This window comes from Ochlerotatus camptorhynchus, unplaced genomic scaffold (assembly GCF_037179485.1).
Source record: "Ochlerotatus camptorhynchus isolate MF236.1 unplaced genomic scaffold, CSIRO-AGI_Acam_v1.1 ptg000137l, whole genome shotgun sequence".
Taxonomy (NCBI): Eukaryota; Metazoa; Arthropoda; class Insecta; order Diptera; family Culicidae; genus Ochlerotatus; species Ochlerotatus camptorhynchus.
In genome coordinates, this window is record NW_027040627.1 from 1,594,895 (window position 1) to 1,611,052 (window position 16,158).

A 16,158-nucleotide genomic window follows, 5' to 3' on the forward strand; every position below is an offset into this window, starting at 1 on the left:
TAGGGATTTAGAAATTTTAGATAAACTTACTATTGATTATTAAAGAACGATAAGGAAAAAAGAAGAAAGATCAAATCAACAATTGTCGAGACGATAACAATCAATCAGGGTCAAAAATATGCGACAACGGCGAGCTGCGTTTATACCGCTACAACAAGTGGCCCTGAATTGGGTCCACAAGTTGTGACCTGTTCTGTATATGGCTTGGTGTTATAAATAGACCGATCTATGAAAAGCAAAAAGTGTACGGGTAGTGGGAAGAAGTGTGCAATCAAACGCCACGCGAGGAAGTGAGGAAGCAAGCGTCACGCAGGATAGGGTGTGAGTGATACATAGCACAGGCATCATTGTTATCAGTGCCAAACACCCCTCCCTGGAGTGGGGTGAGTTTCGCTGCGTTGGAAAGTGGAGGGCTACATTTTACACCGCAACAACCCATGCTCCCTTCGCACAGAAACCATGCGAAAATAAACACATTAAATATAACAGCATACTCGCATTCGTCGCTCCACAGACAGAATCGACCCTGGTGCAAGGACTCAAACGATACAAGTGAGCACTACACGCTCCTTTTTTGCAACATTACGCGTCACCACAGTTACTCCGACCCAGTCCACTTCGGCATAGAACGCCCCTCATTTGTCCCATATTCAAATTCCAGTCAGACAAATGAACCTCATTAATGAGCCTCCGATTTGGTCGCTGTCCGGAATGGTGATTGACTTTAAAGTGCATTCCGGAAGAGCAGCATTTACATCTGCTCTCGGTTGGTTGGATTATCTCCTCGACCAGTCAGTCAGTTGGCAGTACGTACTGGTTCCCTAGAACAAATTGTGTTTGATTGAAAATTGGAATTGCAATCTCACAGTCGCCCAGGGGCGATAATATCGGCAAAATCATATCTACCTTTCTATACGCAGCACATGTTGGCGGAGATGGAAAACGTCTGGTCATCGATCATATTTCGCTCCTCTCAAGCATCGGCGTATCGTTCGGAACCATCAGAGAATTGGACAACGCCACCGGCTGCCATGGGTGAACTTTACTGCCATCAATCATCTCACTACTTGACTAGCATATTGGTCCCACGTGATTGTCTCTCACCCCAGCAGGCCTGGGTTCAATCCCAGTCGGCACCGCTGGGTTGGTCTGAGGCATAACATTTCTGATCACACGCCTTCCTTTGGAAGGGAAGTAATGCCGTTGGTCCCCGGTTCATGAGTTGATGAGTCGATAGGTAGGGTCCAGGTTTGGGAGCTGCCTCCCTGGCGTCAGCACGGAAAGCAAGATCGACGGAAAACAAATCAAGGAAAGAAAAACAGCCTATTGGTCCCAAGCAAATCGATCTACGTACCCCATTATAGTCGAAATTCTAGTACTAAACTATGTTTGTTTTGATTCGCTATGAATGTTTGACAGATAAAATGAGGGGTTCGTAGATTTTGCTATGTTTCGAGGGGTGCATCGATTAGCTTGAGAGCGAAGATAGTACCAGAGCTGTGCCAAAAAGTTTAGCACGTTTCTTTGGGACCTTCTGGTCTTATACCCCGGACAGACTATGGCTTATATCATGTAATATAAGCTGTCTTGCAATGAGCACTCATACATAGGATTTCCAGTGAAAACTAGATGTATGGGTGCTCATTGCAAGCCAGCCTATATTACGTGATATAAGCCATAGTCTGTCCAGGGTATTAGAGTTACCTCTATGCTATTACTCAGTTATGATTCCATAGATGATTAGATGTTATTTTAGATATTGTACCTCTTATATTAATCAAACTAATAGCATTTTTGATGTTCTGTTCCCCAATTTCAGTAGTAAAATTGCTACTGATTTGATATTCTCGTCTACTCGCTTTAGCAGTTATCATAGAGATGTGTTCATTGAATGTGACTTTTGGGTCAATGATAACACCCAAATCTTAAACCGTATGAACTCGGAGCAAACTGTTGTGTACTGTCTTATAATCATATCGAAAGGGCTCGAGTAAACGTTTGAAAAATATGAATAGCCAATGAGAATAACTCAGAGCGAGGCTTCCATTTATTAACTACCTTTTAAACAAACCACCATGAAGAGATGGAAATAGTTCATTCAGGACGGTCAGAGCGAGGGTCACTTGAGAGTTGTACGAGAAATTTCTAAAAACTGCAGGTACTCAGCGGTGAGTACCGGCCGGTACCAGCAGTTTTTAAAATAATTCTCCACACCTCTGAGTAGAAGTGACTTTCTCTCTGAGTTATTCTCATTGGCCATATGGCACAGTATTTTGTGACATTAACCTGCATCGAGATGGGAAATGACAGGTGGGCAGGAACTCACGGTCTCCCAGTGTTGGTGAGTTCTTTGCCGTTAATGTTCACGAAAAGTTCACTATTTTGCCATACAGAAATTCAAAACAAAAATTTTTATCTGCCGATTTGGACAGTTTTTGGCCTGTTTCATACGACCGGAAGGTGTATGCTGGTCACAAATGCCGTGTTAAACTGATTTCCTACGCAATCAATCAATCTTTGATGTAAATTTCGCTAATAAACACGAGGAGCATTTCTTATACCAAAACTTGCCATAACAAAATGGGCGGTTCATTTTAGTAAACAAACTAACACTTCTTCCGACTGTGTCACCTCTCTTACTCGCCTAGAACCTGCATGCCATTCAATAAACACCAGTGCAAAATATAGTCGCTATAGAGATTAGTGACGTTTAACGCACGCACACTAGCGGGGGCAACGCCGTGTAAAGTTGTTTATTATTTTCCTCTGGCTAACCTAAAAAATGTATGAAAGTAGATCTGTCAAATCGATTTATTACACGGCGAATGAGAACGACTCAAATTTGAGTTTAGTTCACTCATAATCGCCAAAAATGCAGGAACTCAGCGATGAGTTAATTTGCCTCATGTTTTTCCAGGTTTTTCCAGGATTTTCCAGGGAAAAATTCCTGAATTTGAGAAAAGGGGCTGTCCATAAACTACGTAGACACTTAGGGGGGAGGGAGGGGTTCCAAAAATGTCTACGTTTGTCTACGGGGGGGGGGAGGGGTGAAGGTCCTGTCTACGTGGTTTTATTAGAACAGTTTTTTTTATGTATTTAGCCGCTTACTATTGTGATGCTTCCATCTACAAATTTATTCCGAATAGAACATTTTCATTGAGAGATCAAGAACAAAACCACAAAATATCCCAATCATTGAACATTATGAGGAAACATAACCCACAGGAATAAACAGTTGAATTGCATAAAATTTGGTGTGCCTAAATTCAGTTTTGGATAAATCAGGATGAGAAGCTGACCGAATTATTGGCCTTTTTGGATTATTGATTAGTTGTTAAGTCTATGAAATTCAAATGACCACTATCTGTGGTATTATGCAGTTAGAATAAAATATAAGATCAGCAGCGAAATGCTGTTCCAATTCATCTAAAAGGATTCCATTTCGCTTAGTGCAAACGGTTGAAGGCCGGTGCACAATGCATAAAGTGTCACGCACATTTGATCCGGTTGTAATACGTTCCTGCAAAATAAAAGCTCAATCTATTGTCTAACTATCAAATTTGCATCAACGCTTCGCAAACGAAACAAATGTGCGTGAGCCTTAAGTAAGATTTGACAAATTAGCTGGATATTCAAATTATTTGGCAGTATCATTTAAGGAGAGACCCAGGAAGAGTTGGAGATAAGTGGAAATAGGTTGTGGATACCACCGCTATTCGCATAACAGTTCCATGTATATAGGAAATCCACAGGACATAGTAATACGAATAGATATTCTCTCTTTTTTACACAAAATTTAAAAAAATCAGCAAATTTTTTTTCGGTTTTGAATTATATTTTTGGAAGTTATCAAATTTTGGGTTTTTACTCAATACTCCTTAGCGACTAGACTACCATACGTATCCATTGATACATAGCTAACATAAATCAAAAAAGACAAGTAGAGTATTATCATCATATTTTTACTAAGAAGCATTTTTAATTACCTTTCATTTTATATTTTGATCTTTGGAATCGGCCGTGCGGTTCAAAAATTGACTTAAAAAAATCGTTTTTGAAAAAAATGCATTGGTAATCTTGGTCACATATATATAGGATAGGATTACTAGTTTATGCTAAGTGCTCATAATTATTATACAAATAATGCTTATGCTCATAGATTCTCATACAAGTGTATCCGTGGCATAAGTAAATCATCTCAGCAATCCACGAAAAACCCGCATGAAAAATCCGAAAAACCAGTCTTAAATTTGTGCCATGATTTTTGCCAATTTTTAAGTGTTCAACTTGAAAATTTCACAATACAATAGAACTTTGAGTATGCTTTTTAATAAAAATGGTTCAAAAATATTGAAGAGGGTCATTTTCTGTTATTAAAGTTTTTAACACTTTTATGGATTTGTACCAAAAGTTACATTAATTTGGTGAATCTTTTATATTCTTTCTGCAAAGCATTTTTTTTCCTACAATTTTGTCTCAGACGTCATATTGTGGTCTTTAATAGTTGATGATCTTCTCAAAAATGTAATAGCCCAAGGCTTCGAAATAATTGGCTTCGCAGATGATATAGTCATAACTGTAAGTGGCAAATATGATTGTATTATCGCTAACAGAATGCAAATTGCTTTAAATTTTGTCTTATCGTGGTGTGATAGGGAAGGATTAAACATAAATCCTTCTAAAACTACTATCATGCCATTTACGCGAAGGAAGAAATTTTCAGTAGACAACATAAGATTGAAAGGCACACTTTTGGAACTTTCTAATGCTGTCAAATATCTTGGAGTAATCCTCGATAGTAAACTTAATTGGAATATGCATCTAGAGCAGGCAATAAACAAAGCTACTAATGCTCTATGGATATGCAAAAGAACATTCGGTAAACAGTGGGGACTGAAACCGAAAATGATCCATTGGATTTACTCGGGAATTGTGAAACCCAGGATTACTTATGGTGCATTGGTCTGGTGGCCAAAAACAAAAGAAAGTGTTGCTCAGAGAAAGTTAGAAAAACTCCACAGGTTAGCCACTCTCTCAATAACAGGTGCAATGAGAAGTACACCATCGAAGGCATTGGATGCTTTGCTTTATATGCTACCATTGCATCAATTTGTACAATTAGAGCCGAAAAGTGTTCTCTAAGGATTAAAAGGTCAGTGAAACTCTTTGAAGGAGACCTTAGAGGACATCTTAGGATTTTAAAAACTGTTAGTATCAACCCTCTAGTAAGGAACAACGAAGACTGGATGGAGAAAAGATACAATTTCAATCGACTTTTTCAAGTAGTTGACCCTGGGCGTAATTCATGGCAATTTGGTGGCCCGGTTCTTCTTCCAGGATCGATTGTTTTTTTTTTATACAGATGGTTCAATATTGAACAATCAAGTGGGAGCAGGAGTAACTGACCCAGGGATAGAAACATCGGTTTCTATGGGCAGATGGCTAACTGTGTTCCAAGCTGAAATCCAAGCAATTTTAGAGTGTTCCATTATATGTTTGCGTAGAAACTATAAGAGTTCAAATATATGCGTCATGTCCGACAGTCAAGCTGCTCTAAATGCTTTAAAGTTGGCGACATGTACATCAAAGCTTGTCTGGGAGTGTGTTCAATCACTTCAAAAATTGTCTTGTCATAATGAAGTCAACTTATATTGGGTTCCTGGTCATTGCGGGATTGAGGGAAATGAAAGAGCTGATGCACTAGCAAGACTCGGATCTTCTCATAAGTTCATTGGGCCAGAGCCCTTTTGTGGCTTATCGGCTGCATCTCTTAGAATGGGGCTAAAAGCGTGGGAATCTTCAAAAAAGGAGGAAAACTGGAAGAACACTTCTATTGCTAGGCATTCGAAGCGATTCATTAATCCAAACATTTCTGTGACCCACAAAATCCTGGAACTTTCTAAGAAAGATCTTAGTATATACATATGCAGGTCTTATAACAGGTCATTGTCTGAGCCGTTATCACTTGAAGCTGATTGGAAAACTTCAAGGTGATGTATGTCGCTTCTGTGGCATAGAAAAGGAAGACTCGGAACATTTGCTATGCCACTGTCCGGCAATTTTCAATAAAAGGTGTCAGTTCTTCGACAAGGGGCTGATAAAACCCTTTGACATTTGGGGAACAACTCCCAGTACAGCAGTGCACTTTATTCGAAGTATAATGCCGTGCTGGGATAATGCTATTAGTCAAGCGATGGCGATCACTCCTAATAATAGTGATACGGCATCTTGATATGGCTAAAGAAAAAAAAATGGGGAATATATCACAATAGATCAGAAAAATGGTCGCAGTGATGGAAATACCCGACAAGGAAAAAAATAAACCGTACACTTTGGGAGATACTTTTAATCCCGCCAGGGGTTTATAATATCCGCAAAGGGTTATTTTATACATGAATAAACGTGTTTTAAGGATTTTGTTTTTACAATTTTCATCGTTAAACTGCTGTATAATAAGTGTTTCAGCTAACCCCACTATATGGGGTACCATGAAATAATACACACTATTATTGTATGCTTAACAAATATGCTTCTGGAAAACTATTTCATGAAACTGTTGGTGTAAAAACATCTGGTGTATCTAAATGAATTACTGTTCCAGAGAGGCTTAAAGTTCAAGTTTCAAAATACCGTTTCAACTTGCCCCGTTGTACATTACTTCTTATCTTTTACTGGTGCAAATTTCTGGTATCTTTTACCGTTTTAAAGTAATTATCGGAAAAAATAATGGACGATTATGGGCCATTTTAAGAAAATCATTAAACAAGAAAATGATAGTTTTCTTAGAGATCCTATGGCCGGTCGTTAGTATTACCACTGAAAGATAAGAAGTATTCAAGGATGTATTAAACCATAAGAAAATTTTCATAAAACCTGGCGAAGGAATTATTTTTCCTGATTTTTCTTTCGATTTTCCTCCACTGTGATAAATGCCGTTGAAAACATTTTTCAGATAGATAGATTGCTATTTGAATGTATTGATGAGATAATTTTCTTATAATTTGTCTATACAACGTCATTTCTACAATGAGTTATAAATTATCAAAGTACGAGGTTTTCAGTTTTTTTAGGGTGACTCCAAACTTGTGAGCGATGACATAATTAACTATTTTAATTATTTAAAATATTTTCAAAATAAAAAAAAATCATGAACGGTGCTTGATGGGTATACAATAAGGGTGCTATTACAACTTTAATTTCAAAATTTGGCCAACCAAATTCTGAGAAAATCAGTCATGATTGTTCAATGTGAATTTGGGAAAATGTAACTTTAGGTGAAGTTTTATTTTACAAAACTTATGGATCCAAATACTTACGAAGTAAATTTCATTCGATATCTTTCAAATTTCACACAGAAAATGGAAATTTTACGTTAAATGGTATGTTATTTGGGGGTACCCCCAATTTTTTTATCGGGAGTGTTAATGATTTACCATAGCGAACAATTTGCAAAGTTTCACGGTAATCTGAAAGGGTCGAGTCTGAAATTCCGATTTAAGCTCATTGGTCTGGATTTGCCCAAACGACAATCGGTATCGATTATTTTCTTAATGTTTACCTTTTTCCAGGACGCGTGTGCACTGTATATGGCCTATACTTTGCATCAAAGAGCAATGTGGCAGCTCACATTAAAAACTTCCACAAACTGATTGGCAGTCAATTCAAGGCACGGCCACTTAAAATATTGAATTAGCGATCGGAGGAAGTGCTTTGTGTGGTTGACGGCCCAGCAGATGTCATGGAAGTTGTCTGGCTGGATAACGTTTCTGTTGAGTTGCCTCCTGATTAAATGTTGTTCAATAATTCAGACATGGAGTTCCCGGTGATTGACAATTTCAACGTTTGGTTTGAGCAACCTTTTGTTGAAGACTATATGGAGAGTCACTATTAAGGTTTTTTTTTTGTTTTTTTTTTATATTTCTTTACTTCTTACTTTACTCTTGAGTTTTTCTGCTTGTTATATTTTAGTTATATCTACGTATAAAAATAAAAATTTGAATTTGTTGTTTTTCAGAAGAATTCTATTTTTTCGGTTTTCAGCGTATTTAGGAGTATTGGAAAAAAAAACCACGTAGACAGGTAGGGGGGGGGAGGTAGTTGCTAAACATCTACGGTTGTCTACGGGGGGGAGGGGGGTGTTGGAAATGGAGAAAAATCTGTCTACGTAGTTTATGGACAGCCCCAAAGTAAAGATTGGATTCACTCAGTCTATTGGTACTACTCCGAGACTGAATAAAATTTTCGTCAATTTCCTCATTTTCTGGGAGATTTTTTAGGTTTTCCACAGGAAACCATGAGACAAATTTTACTCATCGCTGAGTTCCTGCACTTTTGGCGATTATGAGTGAACTAAACTCAAATTTAAGTAGTTCTAATTCGCCGTGTATGTATTTTCCTCGGATATTCACTAACACGCTCTCACATATCGCACACTAAAAATGTATTTTCGTTATTTCTCTGAAAACCGTTTCGTAAAAATGAATATCGTACATACAACACATCTTTCATAAATGGTACGAAACATTCGTTTTTCCTGTCATCTGGCGCAATGTCAATATTACGCCTTATTCGTATAATATACAAATACATCTTCGTACAATCAAACCAACAACTTCGCTTATTGTCTCCTAAAGTGCTGATTGTGTGTTGGAGATGGGATATTTTTTTTTAGAAATATTGTCGGTTTGACCAATACATGCAAGCTACCACAATAAATCAAATTACTCGTCGCGGTGGTTTTATGTTAGAGAAAAAAAATACATGGAAGCAGCAGAAAAAGCAAGAGAAATCGAAGTATTGCTGCATGAGTGCTTCTTATTTGTCTTTAGCTTTGCCATTTCTCATAGCACAGATAGAGCGATGGATAACGCACAGATCTAACGATCGCAAGGTATATGAGACGAGTCCGGTCTGAAGCCTATTTTTATTTTTTGTCATATTTATCCCTTCCAATGATGAAGTTATTTTTACCCAGCCTCACTAACACACTCCACATTTTTCGGTTTCCACAACCAACACTTGTGGACCGCTGGTTGGGTGTAGCGATAGCGAGTGTGGCAGTTCTAACGAAACTAGCTTCATACAATGTACAAATCCATTTCGTTGCAGAAAACAACGAATAAATTCGTAGAACAAACGAGCGAATTCGTTGTATAAACGAAATTTTATTTTCAGTGCACCAATACAACCAGACGTGAAAATCTCTATATTCATAGTCTGGCGGAGAGAATTTCGACCTATCAAAAAGCGGAACCATTTCAATATATTGTAGACCAACAATTGAAAAGGTACTTTCAACTTTTATAAACAAAACGTTGATTATTCTTTCCTCGACAATCGAAGGTAAATCAGCATCATCGGATAGGGGAAACTTTCCACAACCTAAATATAGCATTAATTTGTGTAGGTGAGCCTGTAGTCACGAGAAAACGGTTTCCGAAATTTTGTTCGCAATAGCTGATGTGCTCTTTTCTGTTGTTGGTCGTGATTTGCTCGATTGGTTCCGCTATTTGACAGCTCAATTGGTTCCCGAAATTCTATCCGCCAGACTATGAATATAGCGACTATAGTGCAAAAGGGTGCTGATTCCCTGTTTCTGTTCCCTTGATTGAGGGGGCAACAATATTTATGTCATCGGCGAACACAAGTTTAGAAGAATACAGATCGTTCACGAACATCAACTTGTCATCGTTTTCTTATAGAGTTGATCAGCGAGTTGACGAACGTTTCCTGACAAAACCGTGTTGATGTCCCGCTATAATGTTCAACTTTGTGTATAGGCGTCATCGACGTGACCTTCCACATAGTGGAAAAAAAACTCCACTAACTAGCGATCGATTGAAGATAATCGGCACGGGTGTAGCGAGGGATGTAGCAAATTGCTTAATAAATGTTGGCGGCAAACTGTCAGGACCAGGGCCTTTAGAAGAATCCCCAGGCGAAAGAACTTTCTTCAACAGATTCATTCAACGGCAGGTGTTATGAGCCATAGGGTTTTTGATCCAATTTCTGTCCTACTAAGCACAACCCGCGCTTTACCTCTCTTTTTTGAACGAGTTCAAACAAAAAATGGAGTATTTCTGTCAAAGATGACTTCCAAATTTATTCACCTTTCCATACACTAATAGAATTCCACACATTTTTATTGACGAACTTCCATGTAAAATTCCAAATGATTTGCATGTGACCACACATAAACAGAATCCACCCAGAAGCACCCATGAAATTTATGAGTCAAATGAATAGTATGTGTGGTTACACATGACTTTTATGTGTACACATATTAAGTATGTGTCCGACACATAGATATCATTTGTTCATCATATTGCAAAAAATCATGTGTGGGAGACATAAAAACAATCTTTGAAATTTTATCAGTGTACGTACCATTAGATTTGATAAAGAGTCACAAATTGTTGAGATATTGTTTAAAATCTAATACTGCTTCTTGATTCTAAGTCCGTTCTACGAGTTTCAATTCCGTCCTAACGCATTGAAAAGCCATTAGATTTTCTTCGTACTACGGATAAACGTAGAAAAACGGAATTCGTTAGGAGCGCTTCTTTTGTTTTGAGAACAATGAGCGTAAATATTCCTTAAATGCGCTCTAATAGTTTTTGTTGTGTATTAATTTATTTGATAAGGCTCAACCGAATTAACTTTACAGAGCCGAGGATTCTTGGTCACTATACAATACATCTTAAAACTATAGTCAAAAGGTACAACACAATAAACACTTTATCTTCCGCTATCCAAAAAGCCTCCTCCATCAGAACTGAAGCCGCTTCCAGTAGTTTCATTGTATGGCAAATTGCTGTACGCCAACGAGGGTCAGAGCGCGTCCATTGCAGCAATGGACGCAAAACGTGGTCAGCACTCACACACTCATCACGAAACGGTTGCTTTCCAAAGTCGACGACGCATCGACCGAAAGAACTGCTGATGAAGAACAATGAGGAGGACCACACAATGGTTGCTGCCGAGAAAACAGACGATCGCGTAGCACACATCGAGAGTGGTCTGCTTTTGTCGACAGCCGAGTGAACACTGTGAATGCGCTCTAATAGGATTTATGTTGTAGCTAATGAACTAACGCATCGGAACAAACCTATTATTGATTTGTGCACGGTGCAATCATTGATGTTATTGATCTTTTCTGATCGATAGAAGGAAAAAGGGGGATTACGACGAAGTAGCGCCCTACCCTACTGCTTTGTAAGTCACGATGTACTTCCGGAGAATGAGGTAGTCGTAAAAACATCCTTCAGCACGAGCTTCCCTATAGGATACACCGCCATTACGTCGAAGTTTCTTTATGTAGGTCCAGAAACACGATGGATCCCGCTTAGCATCCTACTCTTTGCGCAATACATACTCATGGAAAACTCTGTGCAGCCGTCTGGTGTAGTACTCCTTTATGTCGCGAAGTAACCCGAGAAGGAATGAATATCTCAATACTTTAAATTGGTATGGATGAGCCTGATATTAGAGGTAAATACCAGAAAATAATACCAAAAAATGTTCCCACAATACAATATTAATAACAAATTATGCAAATGCAATACCAAAACAATACCACTAAGGTATTCTTTTGGCATCCAAATATATTTTTTGTTATTTACAAAATATTTTGCATGCAATTTATTGGTATTATTTTTTGGTATTTTGCCTCTAATGTCATGCTGATCAACACCAAATTGTGGAATCAGGTCAATTGTGGCGAGGACTACGGACTGAGGAAAACAAGCGATTCCCGAGCAGGAGAAAATAACGAATGAATAACTAATTCTAGTTATTCATTAGTTATTTTCTCCATTGGAGGCGAACCAGCCTAAGGCTGAAAGCCTCCTAAATAAAGCTAAATTAATTAATTAATTATTTTCTCCAGCTCGGGAATCGCTTGTTTTCCTCAGTCCGTAGTCCTGGCTTTTCGTTATCTGTTTCGGAGGTTCCCAAGTTCAGGGGTCCACCATCGTTGATTATAGTGAACGCGTATACGACTATAGACTATGTCGTCGAATAGGAGTAAATTCGTGGGTGATGTCGACAATGGCACCATAAAACCGGAAATTAGCAACGTTAACGTCACAATCAGTAAGAAATGTCGTCAATTCTATCGATTCTATGCGAGCATAAATGAAGGGCTCATTGCAGGAGTTGAAATCGTAATAACAGCGGTCTTCTCCAACGTCGTCTCTAGTACGAAGGTAGTCAAATTTTACGATAAAAGGTTTATGATGAGTGTGGAGTTTTGAAATTCCACATTTGATTCTGACAGGATCACTAACGACAGCCAGGTCAAGTAATCTACCCATGAGAGCCTACACGGAGATGAAAAACTACCCAAAATTAAGTACTTTTCCCTCAATTCCGGGGTTCAGCCCAATAACCCAAATTTGAGTAAATCGCATATAGTAGTTTCCATTTAACACCAGAAAAAAATTACCTACTCTTAAGTATATTCTACCCAAAATTAAGTTTAATTCACGTAAATTTGAGAATATGCAATTTACTCAAAAGTAACTTATTGGGCTGAACTATATCGTGGTCGAATCTCTTGTTCCTTTTTTGACAACAATAACGAGTGCAAGTGAGAGGCTGAAGTCAATATTAAGTAAAAAGAACTCAAATTTTGGGTAGTATTATTTCTCCGTGTAGGCAGATTATAGTCACCCAAAGTTATGACTGTATCAGTAGTTTCAGCAAGCGCACACACTTGTTGGACACAATATGCATGATAAAAGTAAATGCCGGGGTCTGAGTTTGGCCTTATGTAGACGCAACATATGTAGACCGACTGTATTGGCAACGAAACACACACACACACACACACACACACACACAGTGACTTGCTCTAAACTGTCGGCATTAACCAGTGGAACCAGCTACAAACAACAAATTAGTACCGTTGTACTCCTTTAATCTAGTAACTCAAAAAGTACAATTTGTGGTACTAGCTTAAAGCAGTACAACCAACAATCAATACGAAACTAACGATTTTAAATTGGCTCACCACTTTAGTACCCTATTGGTCCCAAGCAAACGATTAACGTACCCTATTCTAGTTGAAATTCTATTACTACACTATGTTTGTTTTGATTCGCTATGAAAGTTTGACAGATAACATCAGGGGTGTGTGGATTCATGCAGAACATGCAGGGGTGAGTGAAATAGCTTGGGACTGCTTGGGACCGTTGTTCTGGTACTGAGTGAGCCAAAAATAATAATGATTTTCTTCGGGACCCAGTGGTCTTAGAGTTACCTCTATGGTACAACCAACAATCAATACGAAACTAACGATTTTAAATTGGCTCACCACTTTAGTAGCCTATTGGTCCCAAGCAAACGATTAACGTACCCTATTCTAGTTGAAATTCTATTACTACACTATGTTTGTTTTGATTCGCTATGAAAGTTTGACAGATAACATCAGGGGTGTGTGGATTCATGCAGAACATGCAGGGGTGAGTGAAATAGCTTGGGACTGCTTGGGACCGTTGTTCTGGTACTGAGTGAGCCAAAAATAATAATGATTTTCTTCGGGACCCAGTGGTCTTAGAGTTACCTCTATGGTACAACCAACAATCAATACGAAACTAACGATTTTAAATTGGCTCACCACTTTAGTAGCCTATTGGTCCCAAGCAAACGATTAACGTACCCTATTCTAGTTGAAATTCTATTACTACACTATGTTTGTTTTGATTCGCTATGAAAGTTTGACAGATAACATCAGGGGTGTGTGGATTCATGCAGAACATGCAGGGGTGAGTGAAATAGCTTGGGACTGCTTGGGACCGTTGTTCTGGTACTGAGTGAGCCAAAAATAATAATGATTTTCTTCGGAACCCAGTGGTCTTAGAGTTACCTCTATGGTACAACGGTAGTACAACAGTGAACTTTGTATGTCTGTACAAGGTATTAACGCCAATCAGAACACCGCCGCCGCGTAGCAGTTGAGATGTGATGCGATCGAGCTGATAAATCACATATTTGGACGAGAGCTCTGAGTTCAATACGTCACTGCCGAGCCTCGTTTTGGTCAGTGCGATGACGTCATAGTCACAAGCTGATGAACTCAATCCACGGACATTCTGGTAAAAAATTGTAAGGGAGTGGGCGCCTTGAGGATTCTGACGAGAAAGTGCCGGAGGAAACCGGCTCTGCAGGGCTGGAACCAGCGCCTACTTTCTTGCATTTGATATCTCGGATGATGACGATGGTAGTGGGTTCAATAGAACTGGCTTTTAAAAAAATCCGTTTTATACCAGTATCTTCGAACTCCCGGAATCTTACACCAGAAGGCCATGTGTCCAAACACATTGCTTTTGATTTCAGATTCACTGCCATCCCGGCTTTGTGTGATATGAAAGTGAGGGAACGTACGACTTTTCCACGAGGAACGAGTTTCAAGTTTTGTTGGAATACGTCAGTAAAAAATATAAAAACGACAACTTTTGATGAGAAAAAACATAGTTAAGTGTACAAAAGGCTTTTAATCTAAAAAAAAACAATATTTGTAAAACTATGGCAGCTAAAATGTTGACGTCTTTGTAAGAGTTTCATATTTTTGAAAAATAAACAGCTTTTTCTAAGGCACCAAACTTTCAGAATGAATCATTAAAAAGATACATTCTAAGCAGCAGTTTAGTACAAGTTTAGTATAAGTTTAGTTTAGTACAAGAACTTAAAAGAAGTTCCGTGAGAGCTTCAAAGATGTCCCGAAACTACTTCAGATAAGCTCCGAGAAAAATTCAGAAAAGTTCCGAGAAATCTAGAGAGAAGTTCCAAGATAAATTAATAGAAAAAGTTTTTGAAATCAAAACTGCTGCACATAAGTGAGTTGTGTAATATTAAATTATACGATGTACACAAAAATTGCGAACCAATCTACATCCATGCTTTTTGTTCTTACATCAATATGTCATACGTCAATTTAAAATTTTTGTTTTGCTGAGTGAGAGAACTGAAATGAAGTTCCGAGAGAAATTCAGCGAACTTTAGAGAACTTCCCAGAAAAGCTCTCGGATCTTCAGATATATTATTGAAACTTCAGAGAAGTTTCAAGAAGCTTTAGAGAAATTACCGGAATGGAAGAAAATTGATAAAACTTTAGAATAGATCATGCAAAATTACAGAGAAATTGCGAAGGAATTCAAGGGAGCTCATAGAAGTTTACCGAAATTCAGAAAAGTTCATGAGAAGAACATGAAATATAAATTTCAATTATATTCTTGAGAATTCAGAGAAGTACACGGAACTTTGGAGAAGTTCATGGAATATCGGGAAATTTTACGAAACTAGAGAGTCGTTTTCGGAACTTGAGAGAAGTTCACGGAACTTCATCGAAATTTCTGGAACTTCAAAGAACACGGCGAATGAAAACAACCCAGATTGGAACTCAGTTAACTTATAAATCAGATAAAGTGTAGGAACTCAGCGATGAGTAAATTTGCCTTACGTTTTTTGCAGGTTTGTCCAGGATAAACTTCTCAAATATGAGAAAAGTAAAGATTGGATTCACTCAGTCTATATTGGTACTACTTCTAGACTGAGTAAAATTTTCGTCAATTTCCCTCATTTTCCAGCAGATTTTGCAGGTTTTCCACAGTAAACCATGAGGTAAATTTACTCATCGCTGAGTTCCTGCACTTTTGGCGATTATGATTGAATTGAATTCAAATTTGGGTCGTTCTCATTCGCCGTGAAGTTAATGGAAATTCTGAAAAGTTCACTAAAGTTGTCTTATAACCCAACCAACACACGGTCGTTCAGATCGAATCAAAATTGAGTCGAGTCGATTTTATTTCGTCAAAAGTGGATTTACTCAAAAGTGAGTTGAATTTTCCGAGCAAAAACCCTGGAAAACCAGGAAAAATCCATAAAAATTTCACTCACCTATCACCTCTATCTAATCTTCTCATATTGTAGAAGTTTTTTTGGAAGAGCCCTCACTTTTGAAAAAATCCCCTTTTGACGAAATTGAGTCATCGACTTCATCGCCTTCTCTCTCTTAAAAGATACTAGTTTCAAATTAAAAATACAACTTTGGATAATGATAAGAGACGACTGCACAGATGGATTTAGTGATCATGATTAGTAAACATTGCCCCCAGCTTGGGCCACTTTTACTCAAGTGAGTGAAATCAAATCGATCCG